General features: G+C 43.2%; 1 protein-coding gene and 1 non-coding gene across 2 annotated transcripts in view; one reads left to right on the forward strand and one right to left on the reverse strand.

Annotated features, from left to right (window-relative positions):
* Positions 1-23,676, forward strand: part of SPON1 (spondin 1) — a 373,683-nt gene that overhangs the window by 244,364 nt on the left and 105,643 nt on the right. The window lies entirely within an intron of this gene.
* Positions 1,651-1,788, reverse strand: LOC119944298. Its single transcript, XR_005455791.1, has one exon. It is a non-coding gene; the product is annotated as a small nucleolar RNA SNORA7 (small nucleolar RNA).

Genomic DNA, 23,676 nt, shown 5'->3' on the forward strand with positions numbered 1-23,676 from the left:
TGAGTCCCAAGCCTGTGTTCTTTCCACTAAGCCACACTGATTCTCATTCAGTGCTCTGTACACAGTAAGTCCTCGATAATTACGATTGATTGAAGAAAACATTCTAAGACCCTAAGTGTTTCTGAATTGAAATGGATCCAAACTATGGAGTGGATGAAAAACCTACGATGTTTGCTTTAGGGCTACAGCTCTCTTCTGGGGGCTTTTGTGGGTGTGTGAGAGATATGGGGCTGTGACATAATTGGTTTGTGACACCTATGAGTCTGGCCCTCTTCAAGATGCCATTGGCTACCTGTGTGACTTTCTAATGGTTGGAGTTTTTCAGAATTGGGGCCCTAGGTTTTCCACGAATGCTGGACCTGGAAAATAGTAGCTTAAAGTACCTGCTATTGGCAGGTTCCCTGAGGTCAGTGCTCTGATAGGTCCTTAGTACTACTGGCCTCACTTATGTATAATGCTTTCCTGGGTCCCTGCTTGCAGAAGTCTTCCTTGGTCTTTCCTGAGGGTCAGCATCCATCCCCTCTTTAAAACAGTGCTTTGTAAGCCACAGGTGCTCAGTACAGAGCTCTGCGCATAATAGATACCCAGTTAAGTGCTCTGCACACAGAAGGTACCCAGTGTATTCATTCATTCATTCATTCAATCATATTTATTGAGCACATACTGTGTGTAGAGCACTGTACTAAGCGCTTGGGAAGTACAAGTCGGCAACATAAGTAGTGCTCTAACAACACAGTAGATTTCATTGAATAGGTGAATGAATGAATGGATAGATGGATGGATGGATGAATGAATGAATAAATAATAATAATAATAATAATTGTTAAGTTTTACTATGTGCCAAGCACTGTTCTAAGTGCTAGGGTAGATACAAGGCAATCAAGCTGTGGGACAGTCTTTGTCCCACATGGCGCTCACAGTCTCAATCCCCATTTTACACATGAGGTAACTGAGGCAACGAGAAGTTAAGTGACTTTCCTAGGGTCACAGAGCAGACAGCTAGACAAGTGGAAGACCCACAACCTCTGACTCCCAAGAACATGCTCTTTCCACTAGACCATGCTGCTTCTCCACAGCCTTCTATGCTTCCAGTAGTGGAGCCAAGACCAGATGCCTTGAGAAGCAGCGTGGCTCAGTGGAAAAGAGCATGGGCTTGGGACTCAAAGGTCACGGGTTCAAATCCCGGTTCTGCCAATTGTCAGCTGTGTGACTTTGGGCAAGTCACTTAACTTCTCTGTGCCTCAGTTACCTCATCTGTAAAATGGGGATGAAGATTGTGAGCCCCCCGTGGGACAACCTGATCACCTTGCAACCTCCCCACTGCTTAAAACAGTGCTTTGCACATAGTAAGTGCTTAATAAATGCCATTATTATTATTATTATTATCATGCCAAAATGGAGAACCTTCCCAATTTATTGTAGTTTGTTGTCATTTTATGCTGTCGAGTCATGTCAGACCCACAGCGATGCCATAAATACATCTTCCCTAGAACACCCCACTTCCATCTGCAATCATTGTGGTAGTGGATCCATTGAGTTTCCTTGGTAAAAATCCAGATGTGGTTTACCATTGCCTCCTTCCATGCAGTAAACAAGTCTCTGCCCTTGATGGTCTCCCGTGCCACTGCTTCCTGGCACGGGTAAATTTTGATTTGTATCAGATTGCTTTCCACTCGCCAGCCACAGTCCAAGCTAGGAATGGAATGGGTAGGCCTCTGCTTGACTCTCCCTCCCATAGCCAAGACTGGTAGAGGACTGGAAACTCTCCAGGTCTGACCATGAGAGGAATCATAGAAGTTTAGAAACACTGAATTTAGAGAACCCCAGAGCTGCAGAAGACTGGGGGTCATTGTGGCACTCTCTGTGGGTCACGGGTGAAAAAAGGTGTCTGGTGTAAGATGGTATCTGCTTCTGGTTTGAGATTTCTTCCCAAGGTTGATATTGTTCGACATTTCCCTGGGATTGCAAAGAATGGGTGAATCCTGGAAGCAGGACTTCTAGGACACTCCTCCAAGTTTCCCAAAGGGAAACAGGCTTAAAACAACTCAGCTAATTATCACTAAGTGCATTAGCTCAAGTGCTTAGTACAGCACTCAGTAAATACCGCTGATTGATTGACTGGACATCTGGGAAGAGGAGAACATCCAACTTATTAGCATTGATTCCATTTTGCATGTTAGGAGAGATTATTTAGCTGCTGAAACCTCACAGCCCATTATCCCCTTTGTTGTTTGTCCATTGCATGTTGTTAAGAAATTGGCATCGGTTATTGAAACAAACACAGATGCATTGTTTGAAGTAGGGGAATGCAGTCTGAAAGTGTATATTTAAACATTATGGCTTATATAACTAATGGGAAATTGTGGTTCTGGTGGATTGGAAAAAAATTTCTTTTTGAGAAAGCTTGGAGCTTTTATTAGAGAATGGAAGCGTGAGAAGCAGGGAGGCCTAGTGGAAAGAGCACAGGCCTGAGAGAGTCAGGAGACCTGGGTTCTAATCCCTGCTCCACCACTTGTCTGCTCTATGACCTTGGGCAAGTCATTTAACTTCTGTATAACTCAGTTACCTCATCTATAAAATGGGGATTAAGACCATGAGCCCCATGTGGGGCATGGAATATTATTTTACATCTACCCCAGTGCTCAGTACAATACCTGGCACGTAGTAAGTGCTTAACAAGTACCATTTAAAAGAGGAAATCTACCATCATTATATTGTCCAAGAATATTCTAAATTCTCCCATGTGGCCAGAAGAGTAATGAATACAAAAGAGACTTCCATGCTAACAGAATAATTTAAGCCACTATGCTGCTAGGTTTGAAAGTAACTTTCCATCTGTTACATTTCCATTTTTCCAAATTCTAGCATCAATAGCCAATCCAGCTGGAACTCAATTGTCCAGAGATTTATCACATGTTAAATGTCTCCTCCTCTGGACATGAGACTCCAGCTTTTCCTCCCATATGTTTGATGTACTAAGCACAGGGATAGATACAAGCTAATCGGGGTGGACACAGTCCACATGTTCCACATGGGTCTCACAGTCTCAATCTCCATTTTGTGAAGCAGTGTGACCTGATGGGAAGAACATGGGCCAAGGAGTTAGATGACCTGGATTCTTCTAATCCCAGCTTTGCCAATTGCTCACTGTGTGACTTTGGGCAAATGACTTAACTTCTCTGTGCCTCAGTTGCTTCATTTGTGAAATGGGAATGAAGTCCTCCTCCCTCTAACTTAAACTGTGAACTCCATGTGGGACAGGGACTATGTCTAACCTGATAAACTTGTGTCAACTCCAGCTCTTAGAGTAGTGCTTAGACTCATAGTAAGCATTTACAAAGACCATAAAAAATGTCTCTGTAGCAAACACACTAGGATGTTGGAACATTATGGACTTTTGTTCACAACTGGAAACTTTTAGCAATTCCCTTTCCCAGCTTCATAGACAAATAGAGCCTCGAAGATCCCCCCTCTCAGTTGACTTGATGTTTCACCTAATCAATCATTCAATAGTATTTATTGAGCACTTACTATGAGCAGAGCACTGTACTAAACACTTGTGAGAGTGCAATACAACAGAATTAGCAGACACGTTCCTTGCCTACAACTAGCTAACAGTCTAGAGGGAGAGGTGCTTCTTGCATGTTTATTATGTGGAGACCACTCTTGTAAGTGCTTGGGTAAGCATGATTCCTGCTCTCAAGGAGTTTGCAGTTTAATGGGTTTAAAAAGTCTTCTCTCAGCCAGGTGGACAGAGGGAGACACCTAAAGCAAATTTCCAAGTGTCAATTCTATCGATGCTGCATCCCTTTCTTTAGTAAAATATCCATCTCGCGTTTCCTTGTGTTAGCAATCGAGCATTAGTTTGGAGTTCTGTTTTCACATGTCTGGAGGAAATTAGGGCAGGAAAGCTCAAGGCTGCTCTTGGTAGAGTCCCAGGCCTATTGAGAGTCCAGAAGCTATTCCTCTGAATGTACTGTTGTCTCTAAGGAAGTGAGCAGAAGAACTGAGACTTGAACTCAGAATCTCCAACTCTGATCAACGGGCATGATTGAATCATGAGAAAGAGCGTCATGTAGTGAATAAAGCAAAGTCCTGGGAGTTAGAGGACCTGGGTTCTAATTCCAATTCCCCCACTTGCCTGCTGTGTCACTTTGGGCAAGTCACCTAACTTCTCTGTGCCTCGGTTTCCTCAATCCAATCAATCCATCAAACACATTTATTGAGCACTTCCTTTTTGCAGAGCACTGTACTAAACACTTGTCCAACATAGAGATGGTAGACACATTCCCTGCCCACAGTGAGCTTGCAGTTTAGAGGGACTGTAAAATGGGGATTCTTCAAATGTAAAGTGGGGATTCAAAACCCATTCTTCCTCCTATTTGACTGTGAACCTCACGTGGGACAGGGACTGTGATCAACCTGATTTGCTTGTATCTAATCCACCACAAAGAAGAGTGCTTGACACTTAGTAAGTGCTTAATAAATACCATAAAAAAAATCACCCCAACTGCGGGGCACTTACTGATGGCTTGATCCTTTCTGGATGAAAATGCTTACCAGGAGTTAGTAGAGCTGCAAGGTACATCCTGGACTTCTCATTAGAGATTTCCACATGCCAATTTTCGTCTCCTAAATGAATGAGTAATCATTTCAAGAGGGATTCTGCCAAGGAGCAAAGCTACTCCCTGCAAGGGCATAATGGTTTAAGCCACTGGGAGCCATGGCTAATGGTGACAGTCACCTGGAAGAGGTCAATATACCTCCAGAGGGGACCCATTGAAGGCCGGGGGCAGTCAGTAAGCTTATTGAATCAGTCAGTAAGTCAGTTAGTCAATCACATTTACTGAGTGCTTACTGTGTGCAGAGCACTGTTCTAAGTGCCTGGGGGAGTACAATATAACAACAGACATAGTCTCTGCTCACAAAAAGCTTACATTCTAGAGTGGTAGACATACGTTAATATAAATAAACAAATTTACAGATCTGTACATTCATGCTGTGAAGCTGGGAGGAGGGATGAGTAAAGGAAGAAAGTCAGGGTGACGCAGAAGGGAGTAGGGGAAGGGGAAAAGAGGGCTTAGTCAGGGAAGGCCTCTTGGAGGAGATGTGCTTTCAGTAAGGCTTGGAAAGGGGGCAGGGAACATGTCTTTCAACTCTGTCATATTGTACTCTCCCAAGCACTTAGTACAGCGCTCTGCCCACAGTAAGCACTCAGTAAATACCACTAATGAGGAGATGAGACTGACTTTCAGTGCTGATGAGGATGGGTGTGGTGGATGAGTGCTTGGACAATTCCCCTAGGGAGAAAAAAGGAGAGGGAAAGAGAAAAGAAAGCTAAGCCCTTAGTACAGTCCTCTGCACATAGGAAGTGCTCATTTGAAATACTATTGATCAAGCGGAGGAGAAAGAAGAAGAGAGTGAAAAGGGGTTGTGGTGGGAGGGCAGGGCCAGAAAGATGGAGAGAAATGGAGATAGAGGCAATTGGCCACTGGCTAGGAAGGGTCAATTTCACTGTGGTAGCCATAATAATTGCAGTAGAAACTGCATTTGCTGCCACCACGGAGGAGAAGGAAGAGCCAAGAAAGCCACTCCCACAGTCCTCCACTCCACTGCCAATAGACCCCCATGGCAATGGGGTCTTGTACTGACAAAAGCAGCATGGCCTAGAGGAATGAGCACAGCCTGGGGAGTCAGAAGTCCTGAATTCTCATCCTGACTCAACCACTTGACTGCAGTGTGAACTTGGGCAAGTCACTTACCTTTTCTGTGCCTCAGTTACCTCATCTGTCAAATATGGATTAAATAATAATAACAATAATAATGGCATTTGTTAAGCATTTAATAATAATAATAATAATGGCATTTATTAAGCGCTTACTATGTGCAAAGCACCGTTCTAAGCTCTGGGGAGGTTATAAGGTGATCAGGTTGTTTACAGTGGGCAAAGCACTGTTCTAAGGTCTGGGGTGGATACAAGGTGATCAGGTTGTCCCATGTGGGGCTCACAGTCTTACTCCCCATTTTACAGACAAGGTAACTGAGGCTCAGAGAAGTTAGGTGACTTGCCCAAGGTCACACAGCAGACATGTGACGGAGCTGGGATTAGAACCCATGGCCTCTGACTCCCAAGCCTGTGCTCTTTCCACTGAGCCACACTGCTTTCCTCCAGTGTTGACCATGAGTCCCATGTTGGGCAGGGACTATAACTGACCTGATTGTTTTGTATCTACCCTAGTGCTTAGTACAGTGCCTGGTGCATAGTATGTGCTTAACAAGTACTATTAAAAAATATATACAGGTACCTTAAGAAGTCTCTGGGGTGAATAGAGCCAGTAGAGTGCAAGCACCTAGAGGACAGGATTCATTTCTATCAAGTCTATTGCATTGTCTTCTCCCAAGCTCTTAGTACTATACTCTGCTCATAATAAGCACTCAATAAATACCATTGATTGATTGATTGATTGATAGGTCCTCTTGCAGCAGTACTGTCTGGCCTAATAGGGACTGCCTGGTCACTTTACTGTAAAGGGAGCTTTTAGGTGTGAAGTCCATCTAATCCACAAAAAAATCAATATAGTATTTTCTGAATACTTCCTGTTTGGAGAACACTGTACTTTGAGTTTGAGAGCCCCCACAAGGGACAGGGATCATTTCTAATTCCCACCTCTGTTTTCTCTCTCAGAGCTTAGTACAGTGCTCTGCACACAGTAAGCACTTAAATTCATTCATTCGGTCGTATTTATTGAGCGCTTATTGTGTGCAGAGCACTGTACTAAGCTCTTGGGAAGTACAAGTCGGCAACATGTAGAGACGGTCCCTACTCAGCAACGGGCTCACAGTCCAGAAGGGGGGAGAATAAATAAATTACAGATAATAATAAATACTAATAAATACTATTACTACTATAATTAAGAGACACAGGCTCTGCCCTCAGGAAACTTACTATCTAACAGGGGAGACTGGCTGAAATAACCCCAGCTCTGCCACTTACCTGCTGTGTGATATTAGGCAAATCACGTAACTTTTCTGTGTCTCTATTTCCTCATCTGCAAAATGGGGATTCAATACCTGTCCTCCCTTCTGTTTTGACTGCAAGCCCCTTGAGAGACCTGATTCTCTTGTATCTACACCAATGCTTAGAACAGTACTTGGCATAAAGTAAGTGTTTAAAAAATACCATTATTGTACACAAAACTCTTTAGCAGTCGAGAGCACAAGTATGGAAGGATAAATAGACAAATAAATAAATGTAAATTAATGGAAGTTAAGAATAAACATAAGTTCTAGGGGAGCCAGAGGATGGTCGAAACCTGGTAAGGTGGAGCTGGTTTAGGGAAGGCCTTTACACAGAAGGAGCTTCTCAAGAGTGTTGAAGAAGGGGAGAGCTTTTGGTTTTGAAGCAGGAGGAAGTTGCAAGCAGGTGAAAAGTTTGGAGCAAAGAGACAGAGCCATGAATAAAGCACAGAGATGTTAGCTTGCTTGTATCGAAGTGTGTGAACTGAAGTGTAATGGGAGAAAGGAGTCGATATGTAAAAAAGTGAGAGCTGCCTTAAAGACAATGATCAGTGTCTGCTTGAATTGAAGGGAATTGGTTACCATTGGAGGCTTATGAGGAATGGAGAGAGAGGCAGAATAAAGGTTTAAAAATATCCAGACAGTCAAGTGAAGAATGGATTGGAGAAGGGAGAGGCTGGGATGCATAAAGAGCAGTGGAAAGGCTGTTACAGGATTAATGAGAGTCTGGACCAGATCAGTGCCTGTTTGGATGGAGAAGAAGGGACAAATCCTGAGAATGTTGTAGAGGAAAGACAAGCAGATTTAGTGACAGATTGAGTGTATGATTACAAAAACAGCAGTGATTCAAGGAACCCCGGAGAGAGAAGTTGGGAGATCACACTATCCTCCTTGTTGATTGTGAAGGGAAAGTTAGATGGAAAAGGGGGTTTGGAAGGGAAGATGAGTTCAATTTTAGACATATTGAGCTTGAAGCACTGGCCAGACGTGTGTGGGGAGATGTCCTGAAGGCCGGGGGAAATGTGAGATTTCAAAGGAGGTGAGAGGTCAGGGCTAGTGAGATAAATATTCTCCTAGAGAGGGCAGCTGAAACTGTGGGAGTGAGCTCCTCATTCAGTGAATATAAAGTGGGAAAAGTAGGAGACCCAGAATAGACCCTTTTTCTGCTGAGTCCTCTGCTGCCCTCAAATCTTTCATCTGAAGAGTTACACAAAGAAAAATGGTTATAAACTTTCTGTCCCAGATAGCGAGAAAAATATGCAGAATGACCTTTTAGTTTTCTCAGCATGACTAAAATCGGAGGCCGGCCAGCTGACGTTATTCTTTCTTGGCCTGGTCACAAGTCACGCCAATAAGATTATTATGGTCTTAAGATCTCAAAGTTTTGGAATGGATTTCCGGGGCAGAAACTTGGGTGGTGGGGTGGGTCCCAGCTCACCACAGGAGAAAGAAGTGCAATGGCCACCTTGATGGTTATAGCCAGCTTTGCCCCTACTGCTTTGGAATGCTGAATGAAAAGCTGAAAGTGTCAGAATTGAAAAAAAACCAAAAACAGTGCCAGGTTGTTCTGTGGGAGAGTCTAATCTAGAGAGATGCGCTGATGACAGAAAGAAGTTTTTTATTTGGACTGACAAAATTCAGTTCATCGTGTACTAGATTCCCTTAATGGATTTGGCAATATTAATTATGAGAATAAGCAACAGGCCTACTTTGTCTCCTATTTTGAAATGCCTAGTCTCCTTCTTAATCTCTGGCCATGGCATTAAAAACATCAAGGCTTTTGAATTGATTTGAGAAGCAGCATGGCCTAGTGGATAGAGCACAAGCCTGGGAGTCAGAAGGTCCTGGGTTCTAATTCATCCCAGCTTTGTTTGCTGTGCAGCCTTGGGCAAGTCACTTAACTTCTCTGTGCCTCAATTACCTCAGCTGTAAAACAGGGAATAAGACCGTGAGCCCCATGTGGGACATGGACTGTGTCCCACCTGATTAGAGAAGCAGCGTGGCTCAGTGGAAAGAACACAGGCTTTGGAGTCAGAGGCCATGGGTTCAAATCCCAGCTCTGCCAATTATCAGCTGTGTGACTTTGGGCAAGTCACTTCACTTCTCTGGGCCTCAGTCACCTCATCTGTCAAATGGGGATTAAGACTGTGAGCCCCCCGTGGGACAACCTGATAACCTTGTAACCTCCCCAGCGCTTAGAACAGTGCTTTGCACATAGTAAGCGCTTAATAAATGCCATCATTATTATTATTATTATTAGCTTGTATCCATCCGGGAGCTTAGAACACTGTCTGGTACATAGTGAGCACTTAATAAATACCATAAGAAAAACTGTGCTCTTTCCTTCTTGTTATTTATTGTATTTTGATGACAGAGTGGAAATACAACATTTTTGACTGAACTGACAGAGCAATGGGGCTTTAGCAAGCATTGATTTTGGTCACCTTCCTTGCTGCTGTATTCAGAGCTCACAAAGTATGTCTCACTAGGCCAGTTTCCACTGTCTCTTCTCAATTCATTCATTCAGTCGTATTTATTGAGTGCTTACTGTGTGCAGGGACTGTACTAAGTGCTTGGGAAGTACAAGTCGGCAACATATAGAGATGGTCCTACCCAAAAAATGGGCTCACAGTCTAGAAGGGGGAGACAGACAACAAAACACTGGATGCTGCTTCCTTCCCCTCCTATCCATTTTTCTTACTGAGTCACTATGGAGAGAGGGAGGGATCAAACTTGTTTGTGACAAGTTGTATCCCTTAAATAGTTTAATACTCACTGCACCCTTAGTTCCAATGCATTTTTGAACATTTTCCTTTTACTCTGTCATTTCCCCAGTCTGTAATTTATTTTCATGTGTGTCTTCCCCTCTAGACTGTAAACTCCTTGTGGGCAAGGATTGTGCCTTACCAAATCTATTTTTATTGTATTCTCCCAAACACGCAGTGCAGCACTCTGCATACAGTAAGTGTTCAATAAATACTATTGACTGATTGATTTAAGCCTCTACCCAGTGGCAATTGCTAAGAATCTTGTTGTCCATGTTAATGATTGGGAAGGATCAGAGCACAACAGTTGGGAGCTGAACTTTGCTCCCTTTATTCACCCTACCCTCAGCCCCACAGCACTTTTGTCTGTATCTATTATGTATTTATTTATATTAATGTCTGTCTCCTCCTGTAGACTGTAGCTCTTGCCTACCAAGGCTGTCATTCGTATTCTCTGAAGCACTTAGTATAGTGCTGTGCACACTGGAAGGGCTGAATAAATGCCACTCATTGATCGATAGACTAATCCACACTAAAACAGTGTGGCAGCTTCAGAACCTGTGGATTTACCATAGCCTGTCCCATTCTCCTGTAGATTTTCTCACTGAGTATGTTAGTGAGAGCTTATAATGTGCAGAGCAATGTACTAAGCACCTGGGAGAGTACAGTGCAGCAAAATTAGGAGACATGTTCCCTGTCCATAACATATTCCTTACCATGACTCTCAATCAGGTTTCTTCTTCACCTTCATTCTGAAAGCAACCAATCCATGACCTAGTAGATAGAGCATGGGCCTGGGAGTTAGTAAGACCTGTTTTCTAATCCCGGCTCTGCCACTTGTCTGCTGTGAGACCTTGGGCAAATAACAACTTCTCAGTGCCTCAGGTACCTCATCTATGAAGTGATTAAGTCTATGAGCTCCATGTGGGATAGGGACTGTGTCCAGTCCAATTTGCTTGTATCCAACCCTACACTTAGTATAGCGCCTGGCACATAGTAAATGCTTAACAAATCCCACAGTTATTAGCATACAGTAAGTGCTTAACAAATACCGCAATTATTATTGTTATCCAGTAGGCATGAACTAAAGTACAGATTCTCAGGAGGATATTGAAGCAATAGCCCTCCTGGCAGCAAGGATTCCTGCCTTAATGAACCATTCTGTGAGTAAGAAAACATAAACAGAACACATCTCATTTTCCCAGGTCCGAAGGAGATTGGTAGAATCCGACAAAGACATCTTTGACCCCCAAGGTCTTTGCTATAAAGACTCAGGGAATAACTTTCCATGGTCTATATGACTTCAATCCCAAATGAGATTCTCAGAGGTATAGCAGAAAGAAGGAAAAGTTTTCACTTTCAGGCAGGGATTTCCCACTTGAGAGCCAATCTTTCTCTCCATCAGAATGCATCTGAGATTGCTTTCCTTTGTTAGTAGTACAAGAGGAAGGAAAGGGAAAAGACATAAAATCATAGGTAAATTTAACTGTCATGGGAAAGTCCCCAAGCTCTGAACAGCCCAGTTTTCAGAGAACTGAAGAAAGTTGATTTAAGATCAGGAAAAATACTTCAGTTTTCCCCAAGATTTGAATCCTCCAATTGGCTCTCTATCTCACTGGCAACATCTTGAGGGCATGGGAGTCATGTGAGATGTAGAAAATCTATGATTCTTTGGGAGACTCTGGAACCTGGTGAGGAAAAGAAAGTCTTCATAATAATAATAATTATTGTATTTGTTAAGTGCTTACTCTGTGCCAGGCACTAGTCTAAGCTCTGGGGTAGATGCAAGATAATTGGGTAGGTCACAGTCCCTGTCCCTCATAGGGCTCACACTCTTAATCCCCATTTTTCAGATGCGGGAACTCAGACATAGAGAATGAGTTGTCCAAGGTCACACAGCAGAGAGGAAGCTCGGGATCTCAAATCAGCTCAAACAAAAGCTATTGTCATTTGCCAGTAGATAAAACTAATTCATAACATCCGTTGCACCTCTAAGTTCTTTTAGAGATTTAACTGGCTCATCCAGAGGACCACAGGGGGATTTTTCATGAAAACAAGATTCAGGGTTGTGTTCTCCAAATGGCACTGTAGCATGGGCAGAACAAACCATTTAGATGTGATGTTAACATCAGGCATTGCTGAAGTGGGGAGAAAAAAAGTTATTCCCATCAAAAAGTATAGGAATGATTTCTGAGAATGAAGTGGATTTCCCCCCACAGGCTACCTCAAAGCCAGAGAAAGAAACGGTGTCACTTCCACTCACTTAAGATAGGCAAGGAAAAAATACAAACTGTGTTCAAGCTTCTGTATTTTATCCTACAGATTCTGAATTAAGAACTTCAGAGAGCTTTGTTACTCTTGTCTAAGTGTGAAGAGTCCTTCAACCCCCGTTCTCATTTTTGAAGTGAGAGTTACCTATTCTGCCATCCAACTAACTTGCCAAATGAAATCAATGAATGGTATTCATTTAGCACCTACCTTGAGGAGAGCACAGTATGAAACACTTGGAAAAGACTACAAGAAACAGAAGGCGTAGTCTACTTGGAGGTCCTTCTGACACCTCAAACCTAACACGTGCAAAAGAGAACTCATATTTCCACTTTCCACTCAAACCCTATCCTCCCCTGTCTCTACCATTCCTGTAGACAACACTACTATTCCCTCTATCTCACAAGCCTGTCACTTCATTCTCTCTCATTTAACCCTCATATTTGATCTGTCACCAAATCTTGTTAGTTCTACCTTAGCAGCATCACTAAAATCTACTCTTTCCTCTCCATCCAAACTACTTCTAGGTTGAGTCAAGGATTTATCATATCTGGCCTTGATTACTGCCTCAGCTTCCTCACTGACCTCCTTGCCTCTTGACTCTCCTCACTCTGGTCCACACTTTGCTCTGCTTCCTGAATCACCTCAGGGGGCTTACAAACTAAGGAGGAGACAGACCGACATAAATTCTTAACAAATAGTGGGAACAGAAGGAAGGTCAAGGATTTATCTAGTTGTTACATGAGTAGGTCAGTTTGGAATGGCAAAACAGAATGTACAAATGATTATACATATCAACCCATCAATAAATAGTATTTACTGGCCACCTATTGCATGGAGATAACTGTATAAAGTGCTTAGGAGAGTACAGTAGTGTTAAAAGAAGCAAAATCTCCCTCAAGTAGTTTAGGTCTAATTTGGGAGACAGATCCAAAATCATTTACTGATAGAAGTGAAAGGGAAAATGAATGAATGAATGAATCAATCAATCAATCAATGGTATTTATTTGTGCTTACTGTGTGCAAAGCACTATACTAAGCTCATGAGAGACTACAATACAACATAGTTGGTAAGAATGTTTCCTGCATGCAAGGAGCTTAAATGGAAATGAGTGCTCAAATGGTAGCAGTTGTAAGTAGTTGTGTACAGAAGTGGTGCAAGTGGCTGAGTGCAAGTGTGTAATGATGTTAGTGCTGAGGTGATATTTAGGGAAAATTCATTCATTTATTCAATCATATTTTTTGAACGCTTACTGTGTGCAGAGCACTGTACTAAGCACTTGAGAAGTACAAGTTGGCAATATATACAGTCCCTACCCGACAACGGAAATGACATATATTCATAAGTGTTGTGAATGAGAACAATAATACAGTTGCCACATTGTCTGGGGTGAACTTTTAGCTGATGAGAGGAAAGTCGTGCTGGGGTAATGGTGGCAAAGCCACTCCAATGTGATTCCAAGCCATTCCAGGACTCTTCCAAGCCATATCATTGCCCTGCCCAGATGGTAGGTTTAGGGCTGTTTTAACCATTGAAAATTGGGGAAATATTCTCAGCGATATTACCTGCATTAGGCTTTCTCCAGGCCACTGCTGCACAAGTCACCCTGATAATGTTAAGAAGAGGTCCTAAGGGTGGCACAAGAATCAATCATTTAGTCAATCAGATGTATTTACTGAGCACTTGCTGTGTGCAGAGCACTGTACTAATTGTTTAGGAGAGAACAATACAATAGAGTTAGTAGACATAGTCCCTGCCCACAAGGAGCTCATAGTCTAGAGGGTGAGACAGATATTAAATTAAATAAATAAATTACAGATATGTACATAAGTACTGTGGGGCAGAGGGTGGGGTGATAATCAACCACCTAAATGGCACAGATCCACAAGCATAGTTGATGCAGTGGGGAAGAGGGAGTAGAGTAAAAAGAGGGCTTAATTGGGGAAGGCTTCTTGGAGAAGACAGGATTTTAATAAGGTTTGGAAGGTGGGGAGAGTGATGGCCTGTTATATAGGAGGTAGTAGAAGTTCAAGGCCAGAGGGAGGATATGAGCAAAGGGTCGGTGGCAAGATAGATGAGATCAAACTATAATGAATAGGTTGGTGTTTGAGGAGAGAAGTGAGTATCCTGGGTTGTAGTCGGAAATCGGGAAGGGAAGGTAGGAGGGGGAAAGCTAAGGGAGGCCTTTAAAGCTGATGGTAAGGAGTTTATGTTTATGTTTGAGGTGAATGGGCAACCACTGGAGGTCCTTGATGAGTGGAGAGATGTGGAATGAATGGCTGTTTTGAAAAGTGATCCAGGAAGCAGAGTGAAGTGTGGACCAGAGTCGGGAGAGTCAGGAGGCAGGGCAGTCAGTGAGGAGGCTGAGGCAGTAGTCAAGGCAAGAAATTATAAATCCTCAGATCAAAGTAGAAGCAGTTTGGAGAGGAAAGGGTAGATTTTAGGGATGTTGTGAAGGTAGAACCAACAAGACTTGGTGACAGATCAAATATGAGGGTTGAATGAGAGAGAATGAGGTTATGGGTTTCTGAGATAGAGAAGCTAGTAGTGCTCGCTTTAGGAAAAGATGGGGGAGGACAGAGTTTGATTGGGAATAGGAGGTCTCTTTTTCACGTGTTAAATTTGAGATGTCAGAAGGACGTCCAAGTAGTCAGGAAGAAATGTGGGACTTCATTGAAGGAGAAGGTCAGGGCTGCAGAGGTAGATTTGGGAATCATCCTCATAAAAAGCCAATTTTTGGCATAAAGGGGGGAAGATGGAGAGCCCTGTCTCCACTACTCCAGGCCCACACAAGCTTTGTTTTCATAAATCCTCAAGTAGTTTCACCCAAGGGGAAGATTTTCCGGACTTGGCCTCAAGCAGATTTGAATTAGCCCCATTCTTAGATTAAAGGTCTTAGAAATGCTGAGAGGAGACCTGAGAATGTATAAAGAAGAAGAAAAATAGATACTTTTTCATTATGAAATCCTGTATGCTCTATCACACTATCCAAATTTCAGAAATAAAAATTGGCAAACTTTTGGGAAAGGCACAGCCAGTCAGTCATATTTATTGAGCACTGTTATAAGCTCTTGGGAGACTGCAATATGACAGATTTGGTAGACACTTTCCCTGTCCACAGTGAGCTTGACCAGGACAGCCCCCTGTGGGGACTGGGTGCTTTTTTAAGTTTGTCTTTTGCAGTTGCCCATTATTCTGTCTTTAAGACTGTGGAACTGCTGAAATAAGCAAGCTGTGGATTGGAAAGAATTCCAACTTGGGGATAAGGAGGAAGCAGGTGGGCGTTGAAGTTCTGAGGATGGATAAGGAATCCTGAGACATTTTCCAGAAGCTTCCTTCAGGCCTGAACTGGGACTTTGAACAGTCCAAAATTTAGACCTGAGCTGCTGAGAAAGTCCAGATGAGGACATTTCAATGAATAACCTGCTAAGTGGCAAATGGAAGTCTGAAAGAAGGAGTCAGCAGGAGGAGTATGATGGGCAATGAATGGATACAAACCTTGATGACAAGCAGAACCTAGAAACTGAACTTCAGCTTGGTTCTTTTCTTATGGTTTTTGTAAAGCACTTACTCTATGCCAGGGTCTGTCTGAGGCACAAGCTAATCAGGTTGAACATGGTCCATGTCCCCCATGGGGCTCACAGTCTAAAACCCCATTTGGTATATGAGGTAACTGAGGCACAAGATTACCCAGCAGACAAGTGGTAGAGCTGGGATTAGAACCCAGGTCCTTCTGACTCCCGGGCCCATGCTTTCTTCCCTAGGTCATGCTGCTTCTCTGTACTCAAAGAAAAATACTGAGGTACTTTTTTCTGACTTATTCTCAGTTGACAGAAGGGCCCATAATAGCCAAATGAAGTGAGCTCCAGGTAGACAGTGGCACAGCCTAGTGGAAAGAGCATGGATGTGTAAGTCAGAGAATGTGGGTTCTAATCCTGGCTCCACCACACATCAGCTGAGTGGTCTTGGGCAAGTCATTTACCTGTCCTTCAGTTCCCTCATCCACAAAATGAGTGAGCCCCATGTGGGACAGGGACTGTGTCCGACTAGATAGCCTTGTATCTGCCCCAGTGATTGGCACAAAGTAAGTACTAAGCCAATGCCACAATTATTACTAAGTCTAATTAGGAATTTGCTTCAGATTGGCTGTCTATTATGGGCATACTAATTGCATGATCAGCAGCTACCCACTGAGCATAGATTCAGCCAAAATTATGCAAAAGATGCGATGTTCTTGCCAATCACTGGAGCCCTAACCCAGGTTTGGATCTTTTGTTAGCAAAGCAAGATGGTCTCATCAGAATAATTAGCTGGGCCTCCCTGCCTGAAGTCAAAGTTCCCAAGAGGAAATATTTAAAATGTTAGGAAACCACTATGTATTGGAAAAAGTCGAGGAAGCAGCTGGGGGCGCTTCCTGGTAGGGGCCAGTCTGAGCCAGTAGGCAATTTTCAAGATTCAGACACCTCCAGGATTTCTTTTCCTTTTTCCCTTAATTATGTTTATGTTCTTTTTGCTTCAGGTTTATTTTGGCTCTATGGGGATGGATTTCTATGTTTACTTGGACATTTAGAGCAAAAATGTAGTATTCAAAACAGTCTTAATCTGTTTGTAAAGGCATGACTGCATTCAGACTCTTCCCAACAGAAAAAAAAAGAAAAAAAAACCTAACCAAAAAAAAAAAAAAAGCAAACAACTGATACTTGAATTGATGTACTTTAATTTGGTCTTTACTATGAATGTGATCGTAATGTGGGCCATGCATATGCTTGGTTGCCAAGGCAAACATACAAATCTAGAGTTATACGATGCTAATTCATAACATAAAGAATAGCAAATTATTCAAATCTTGGACGAATAGGAGAAGGGTTACTCATTGAAACTTTGGGTCTGGGGGTACAAAACATGAAAGAGAATGTTTCCCCATCTCTAAACATGTGATAGATGGATGATATTAGCACAAGAGACTATGCCACCAAAAATATCAGCAGGTTCAATGGGGTTTTGGATAAATCTATGAGTCCATAATGACTACCAAAAGGGAAAGAAAAAGAAGTAACAATTTTTCCAAGTGGAAAGAGTATGGGCCTGGGAGTAAGAGGACTTGGGTTCTAATCCCAGCCCCACCACTTGGCTGCTGGGTGACCTTGGACAAGTAATTTCACTTCTCTGTGCCTCAGTGACCTAATCTGTAAAATGTTGATTAAGACTGTGAGCCCTATGTGGAACATGGATTGTAGCCAACCTGATTAGCTTGCATCTACCTCAGCGCTGAACTATCATTATCTGAAGCTTGGTATGTTGGATCTGCTGGTGAAGTCGTCTAGTATTTTGGGGTTTACATCTTCGTGTTCTGTCAGAGGTGCAAGAATAATATGATAACTCATGCAGTAGCCTAGAGAGGGATTGATCAGTAGTAGTTGTTGGAGGCCAAGGAGAAATGGAGTGAAGGGATACAGGAAGGATGTGGGTCTTTTGAACAATGCTCAAAGCATTTCTGGATTTTCCTTGGCCTTTCTCAGGAGTAGGCTGATTACGTTAGGCAGTCATTTCTGTAGACATCTGCTCATCGACTCTCCATCTGCCCATTGTTTTTCCTAGTTTGGTCTGAGTTCAGGCGGCATCTCTCAAACATTTTGCATGAGTTTTCTAGGAAGACTCCATCTGTCCATGGATCATACTGGTCACAACACTCTCCTGGAGTTTCACTTTGAGAAAACTATCACAAAGGGATGTCAGGTCCGTGTGTCTTAAGATTTGTTACTCGCTGTGGTAAATTCCCTTAGTTCCTTTCATCTCAGATGTGATTTGTATTTTAAATAATTAAAGATATACCCCATTAGTTTTTTGTCATCATCCAGGAGACCGAAGTTGCTGTATTTTAGGGAAGGAGGAGTCCAAATACAACCTCTTGGGGTTTCTCTTTGGGGAAATTATACAAAACCACAACTTTCATTATTAATAGAATGACAAGGTAAATGACAAGCTGAAGATCACCCAGTAGGCCAGAGCAGAACTGGAACACAGCCTAGATCTCCTGATTCCCAGTCATTCAGTCATATTTATTGAGCACTTAACTGCATGCAGAGCACTGTACTAAGCATTTGGGAGAGTACAATACAACAATAAACAGACACATTCACTGCCCTCAACAAGTTTACAGTCTAGGCAGCAGTCATTTCATAAAGGTCCATTTGCAATAATGATAATGGTACTTCTTTAGTGCTTACTATGGGCCAATCACTGAACTAAGTTCTGGGGTAGATACAAGGCAGTCAGGTTCCACATGGGACTCACAGTCTAAGAGGGAGGGAGAACTGGTATTGAATCCACCAAAATAGCCCTCTCAAAGGTCACCAATGACCTCCTTCTTGCCAAATCCAACGGCTCCTACTCTATTCTAATCCTCCTTGACCTCTCAGCTACCTTCGACACTGTAGATCATCCCCTTCTCCTCAACACACTATCCAACCTTGGCTTCACAGACTCCATCCCCTCCTGGTTCTCCTCTTATCTCTCCAGCCATTCATTCTCAGTTTCCTTTGTGGGCTGCTCCTCCCACTCCCATCCCCTTACTGTAGGGGTTCCTCAAGGGTCAGTTCTGGGGGCCCTTCTGTTCTCGATCTACACTCACTCCCACAGTGAACTGATTCTCTCCCATGGCTTCAACTATCATCTCTACGCTGATGACACCCAAATCTACATCTCTGCCCCTGCTCTCTCTCCCTCCCTCCCTCCAGGCTTGTATCTCCTCCTGCCTTCAAGACATCTCCATCTGGATGTCTGCCCACCATCTAAAACTCAATATGTCTGAGACTGAACTCTGTATCTTCCCTCCCAAACCCTGCCCTCTCCCTGACTTTCCCATCACTGTAGATGGTACTACCATCCTTCCCATCTCACAAGCCCGCAACCTTGGTGTCATCCTCAACTCCGCTCTCTCATTCACCCCACACATCCAATCCATCACCAAAACCTACCAGTCTCACCTCCACAACATCGCCAAGATTCACCCTATCCTCTCCATCCAAACTGCTACCTTGCTGGTTCAATCTCCCATCCTATCCTGACTAGATTACTGCATCAGCCTCCTCTCTGATCTCCCATCTTCCTGTCTCTCCCCACTTCAGTCTATACTTTACTCTGCTGCTCGGGTTATCTTTTGTGTAGAAATGCTCTGGGCATGTTACTCCTCTCCTCAAAAATCTCCAGTGGTTGCCTGTCAACCTATGAATCAAGCAAAAACTCCTCATTCTCAGCTTCAAGGCTCTCCATCACCTCGCCCCCTCCTGCCTCACCTCCCTTCTCACCTTCTAGAGCCCAGGCCACGCCTTCTACTCCTCTGCCACTAACCTCCTCACTGTGCCTCGTTCTCCCCGTCCCACCGTCAACCCCTGGCCCACGTCCTTTCCCTGGCCTGGAATGCCCTCCCTCCACACATCTGCCAAGCTAACTCTCTTCCTCCCTTCAAAGCCCTACTGAGAGCTCACCTCCTCCATGAGGCCTTCCCAGACTGAGCCCCCTTTTTCCTCTTCTGCTCCCCATCCCCCCGCCCTACCTCCTTCTCCTCCCCACAGCACTTGTATATTTTTGTAAAGATTTAATACTCTATTCATTTTACTTGTACATATTTACTATTCTATTTATTTTGTTAATGATGTGCATATAGCTTTAATTCTATTTGTTCTGATGATTTTGACACCTGCCTACATGTTTTGTTTTGTTGTCTGTCTCCCCCTTCTAGTCTGTGATCCTGTTGTTGGGTAGGGACCATCTCTATATGTTGCCAACTTGTACTTCCCAAGCACTTAGTACAGTGCTCTGCACACAGTAAGGGCTCAATAAATACAATTGAATGAATGAATGAATGAGTCCCCATTCTGCAGATTAGGCCCAGAGAAGTGACTTGCCCAAGGTCACACAGCAGGTACAGAAAGCATTTCTTCAAGTCAGTGACTCTTTTTCTTTAAAAAAGTCTTTGAACTCATTTGAAAAGTCAGAGCCATCATTTCACACTCTATCCCATATGGCCCCGGAAATCGACAATTTCACAGAACAAAACTCCACATAGAGGTAGGAAGTGTTTCCCGACCATCACTCTAATGCTCCATTTCCTCCAGCCTCAGTGATAAGTAAGGGCTGCCATGGAGTGCCTGAATGTGGAAGGAAAGCATTACAGAAGGAAAGGAAAGAGCAAACAAGAAAAATAATCAGATTTCATTCTGCATTCATGTTGAAGGCGATGTTGAAATGAGCTTCATAAATGAAATGCTCAAAAATCGATAGTTCAGGGAGAATAATTTTCCCTTGCAGAAACTCAAAACAATTAAGGGCTGAATTTTGCAGTCAGATGGCATATGTGCATCCATCTCCTGGGGAGGCAATGGGAATGAGACACAGTCAGGATGCAGAAGATTCAGTGATTTGGGTCACATCTCTTGTTGATCAGTGCTACAGCACACCTCATTGGAGCTATCCTTGTGGGGACAGATGGAATGAGAATTTTGAAAAATGTCCTTCATATAAAGAATCTTCTAATTGCACTTTCACTGCAATGTGGCCAACTCCACATCTAGTCAGGCCTGCCCTTTCCACTCTCTGGAGTTTATTTTAATGTCTATCTTCAGGACTCGAATTGACTCAATCAATCAGTCAATGCTATTTACTGAGTGCCCACTGAGTGCGGAGCACATTAATGCTCAGGGCAGTACAATACAATTGGGTTTGGTAGACAAGATCCCTCCCCACAAGGGGTAGACAGACATTGAAACAAAAGTTACCGATTGGGGAAATGGCGAAGTGCAAGGATATGTCCATAAGTGTTAAAGGTGACTGAGGGTGGGGTGAATATCCAATGCTAGTGAATAAGCAAAGCAGAAAGGAGAGCACATAGGGGATGTGAGGGCTTAGTCAAGAAGGGCAGCTTCGAGGAAGTGTGATTTTAATAAGACTTAGAAGGTGGAGAGAGTGATGGTCTGCAGGATATGAAGGGGGAGGGAATTCTAGGCTGCAGGGAGCAAAGTATTGATGATGAAATAGATGAGATTGAGGTATAGATAGTAGGTTGGTGTTACAGGAGCAAAGAATGTTGGAGTAGGAAGACAACGAGGTAAGTTAGGAGGGGAAGAGCTGATAATAGTAGGAAAGCCCTGGCTTTGAGAAGCAGTGTGGTCTAGAGAAAAGAGTCAGAGGAACTGAGGTCTGATCCCAGCTCTGACACTTGCCTGCTGTAGGACCTCGGGCAAGTCACTTCACTCCTCTGTGCCCCAGTTTCCTCATCTGCAAAGGTGGCTAAATGTCTAGTCTCCTCCTACTTGGGCTGTAAGCCCAATTTGAGGTAGGGACAGTTTCTGAACTGATTATGCTGAACCCACCCCAGTGCCTAGTACCCCAGTGTTCTGCATGTAGGAAGGGCTTGATTTATAGTACTATTAGACCAACCCACCTTGTGCACAGCCATTAAGAGAAGCAGCGTGGCTCAGTGGAAAGAGCCCGGGCTTTGGAGTCAGAGGTCATGGGTTCAAATCCTGGCTCTGCCACTTGCCAGCTGTGTGACTTTGGGCAACTCACTTCACTTTTCTGTGCCTCAGTTACCTCATCTGTAAAATTTGGATTAAGACTGTGAGCCCCACGTGGGACAATCTGATCACCTTGTATCCTCCCCAGTGCTTAGAACAGTGCTTTGCACATAGTAAGCGCTTAACAAATGCCATCATTATTGGTATTAAGGGATGGATTGCTCTGCTTGCTGTGCATGAGCAGAGGTTTGGGGAAGATCAGGCGTTCAAGAGGACGGTCCAGAAACATTACTAGGAACTGCTGATAACAAATGCACCAAATGCCTCTTTTAATGTACTAAGTGCAATGAATTTGTGATCATCTGTCAGACTTTTCAGCCAAACATGGACATTCATTCAATTATTCTATGGCATTTGTGTGCTTACTATGTGCAGAGCACTGTACTAAGTGCTTGGAAGAGACAATACAGCAATAAACAGACACATTCCCTGCCCACAGTGAACTTGCAGTCTAGAGGAAGGGAGACAGACATTAATATACATGCATTACATATTGTATTTAAATGCTTTGGGGCTGGGAGAGGGGGAAGAACAAAGGGAGCAAGTCAGGGCAATGTAGAAAGGAGTGGCAGAAGAGGAAAGGAGGGCTTAGTCAGGGAAGGCCGCTTGGAGAAGATGTGCCTTCAATAAGGCTCTGAATGGGGTGAAAATAATTATCTATAGGACTTGAGGAGGGAGGACATGCTAGGGCAGAGACAGGATGAGGGCAAGGGGTCAGCAGCTAGATAGGAGCGATTGAGGCATAGTGAGAAAGTTAACATTAGAGAAGTGAAGTGAGTGGGCTGTGTTGTATTAGGAGAGGGGAAAGTGATTGAGTGTTTTAAAGTCAATGATGAGGAACTTTTGTTTGATGTGGAGGTGGATGGGCAACCACTGGAGTTTTTCGAGGACTCGGGTGACATTTCCTGAACGTTTTAGTGGAAAAATTATCCAGGTAGCAGAGTGAAGTGTGGACTGGAGTGGGGGCATATATAGTAGTGACCTACAGGAAAGAGTCCAGGCCTGGGTGTCAGAAGACCTGGGTTCTAATCCTCCACCTCCACTTGTTTGCTGTAGGAACTTAACATCTCTGTGCCTGTTACTTCATCTGTAAAATGGGTATTAAATTCTCCTCCCCTGAGTGTAGATAGTGAGTCCCATATAAAACAGGTGCCGTGTCCAGTGGTGAGGTTGGATTATTAGTACAGAGGTTGATACATAGTAAATTCTAAAAGAATACCATAAAAATGAAGAATTTCATTTCATTTTCATATACATTCCAAAATATATATTTTAGAATGTATATATCCAATACATTCCATAAATGTATATATATCCAAAATGTATCCAAAATAATGTTACTAATGGCAAGATGGTATCCATAGTTTAAAAGATTGATATGTGGCTCACACTGCCTTCCTCATTTTGTGGATGTAAGGGTAGATCCTTCCTGCTCTGACGTTTTTGCTCCATATAGTAACTGAATCTGAGATGTTGATGATTATGGTATTTGCTAAGAATTTACTCTGAGCCAAAAATTGTACTAAGCACTAGGTAGATGCAATATGTGTAAATTGGACAGAGTCCATGTCCCATCTGGGGCTAACAGTCTAAAAATAATAATAATAATAATAAATGATACTAATTGGGGTATTTGTTAAGCACTTAAATATGTGCCAAGCACTGTAATAAACACTACGGTAGACACAAGGTAATTGAGTTGGACACAGTCCCTGTCCCACATATGGCTCACAGCCCCACATGAAGATTTCAGTCCAGAGGAGAGGGAGAACAGATATTGATTTTACAATTTAGGAAACTAAGGTACAGTGAAGTTAAATGACTTGTCTAAGGTCACACAAGAGGATAGTCGCAGAGACGAGCTTAGAACCCAAGTCCTCTGACTCCTAGGCCCCTGCTGTTTCCATTAGGCCATGCTACTGCTTTATATATCCTTCTCTATGTATCATTTCTCTCTTCCATTGTCCTTATCTGTAATTTATTTTAATATCTATATCTACCTGTAGACTGTGATCTCCTTGTGGGTAGGGATGATGTCTAGCAACTCTAC

Source organism: Tachyglossus aculeatus, chromosome 22 (assembly GCF_015852505.1).
Source record: "Tachyglossus aculeatus isolate mTacAcu1 chromosome 22, mTacAcu1.pri, whole genome shotgun sequence".
NCBI lineage: Eukaryota > Metazoa > Chordata > Mammalia > Monotremata > Tachyglossidae > Tachyglossus > Tachyglossus aculeatus.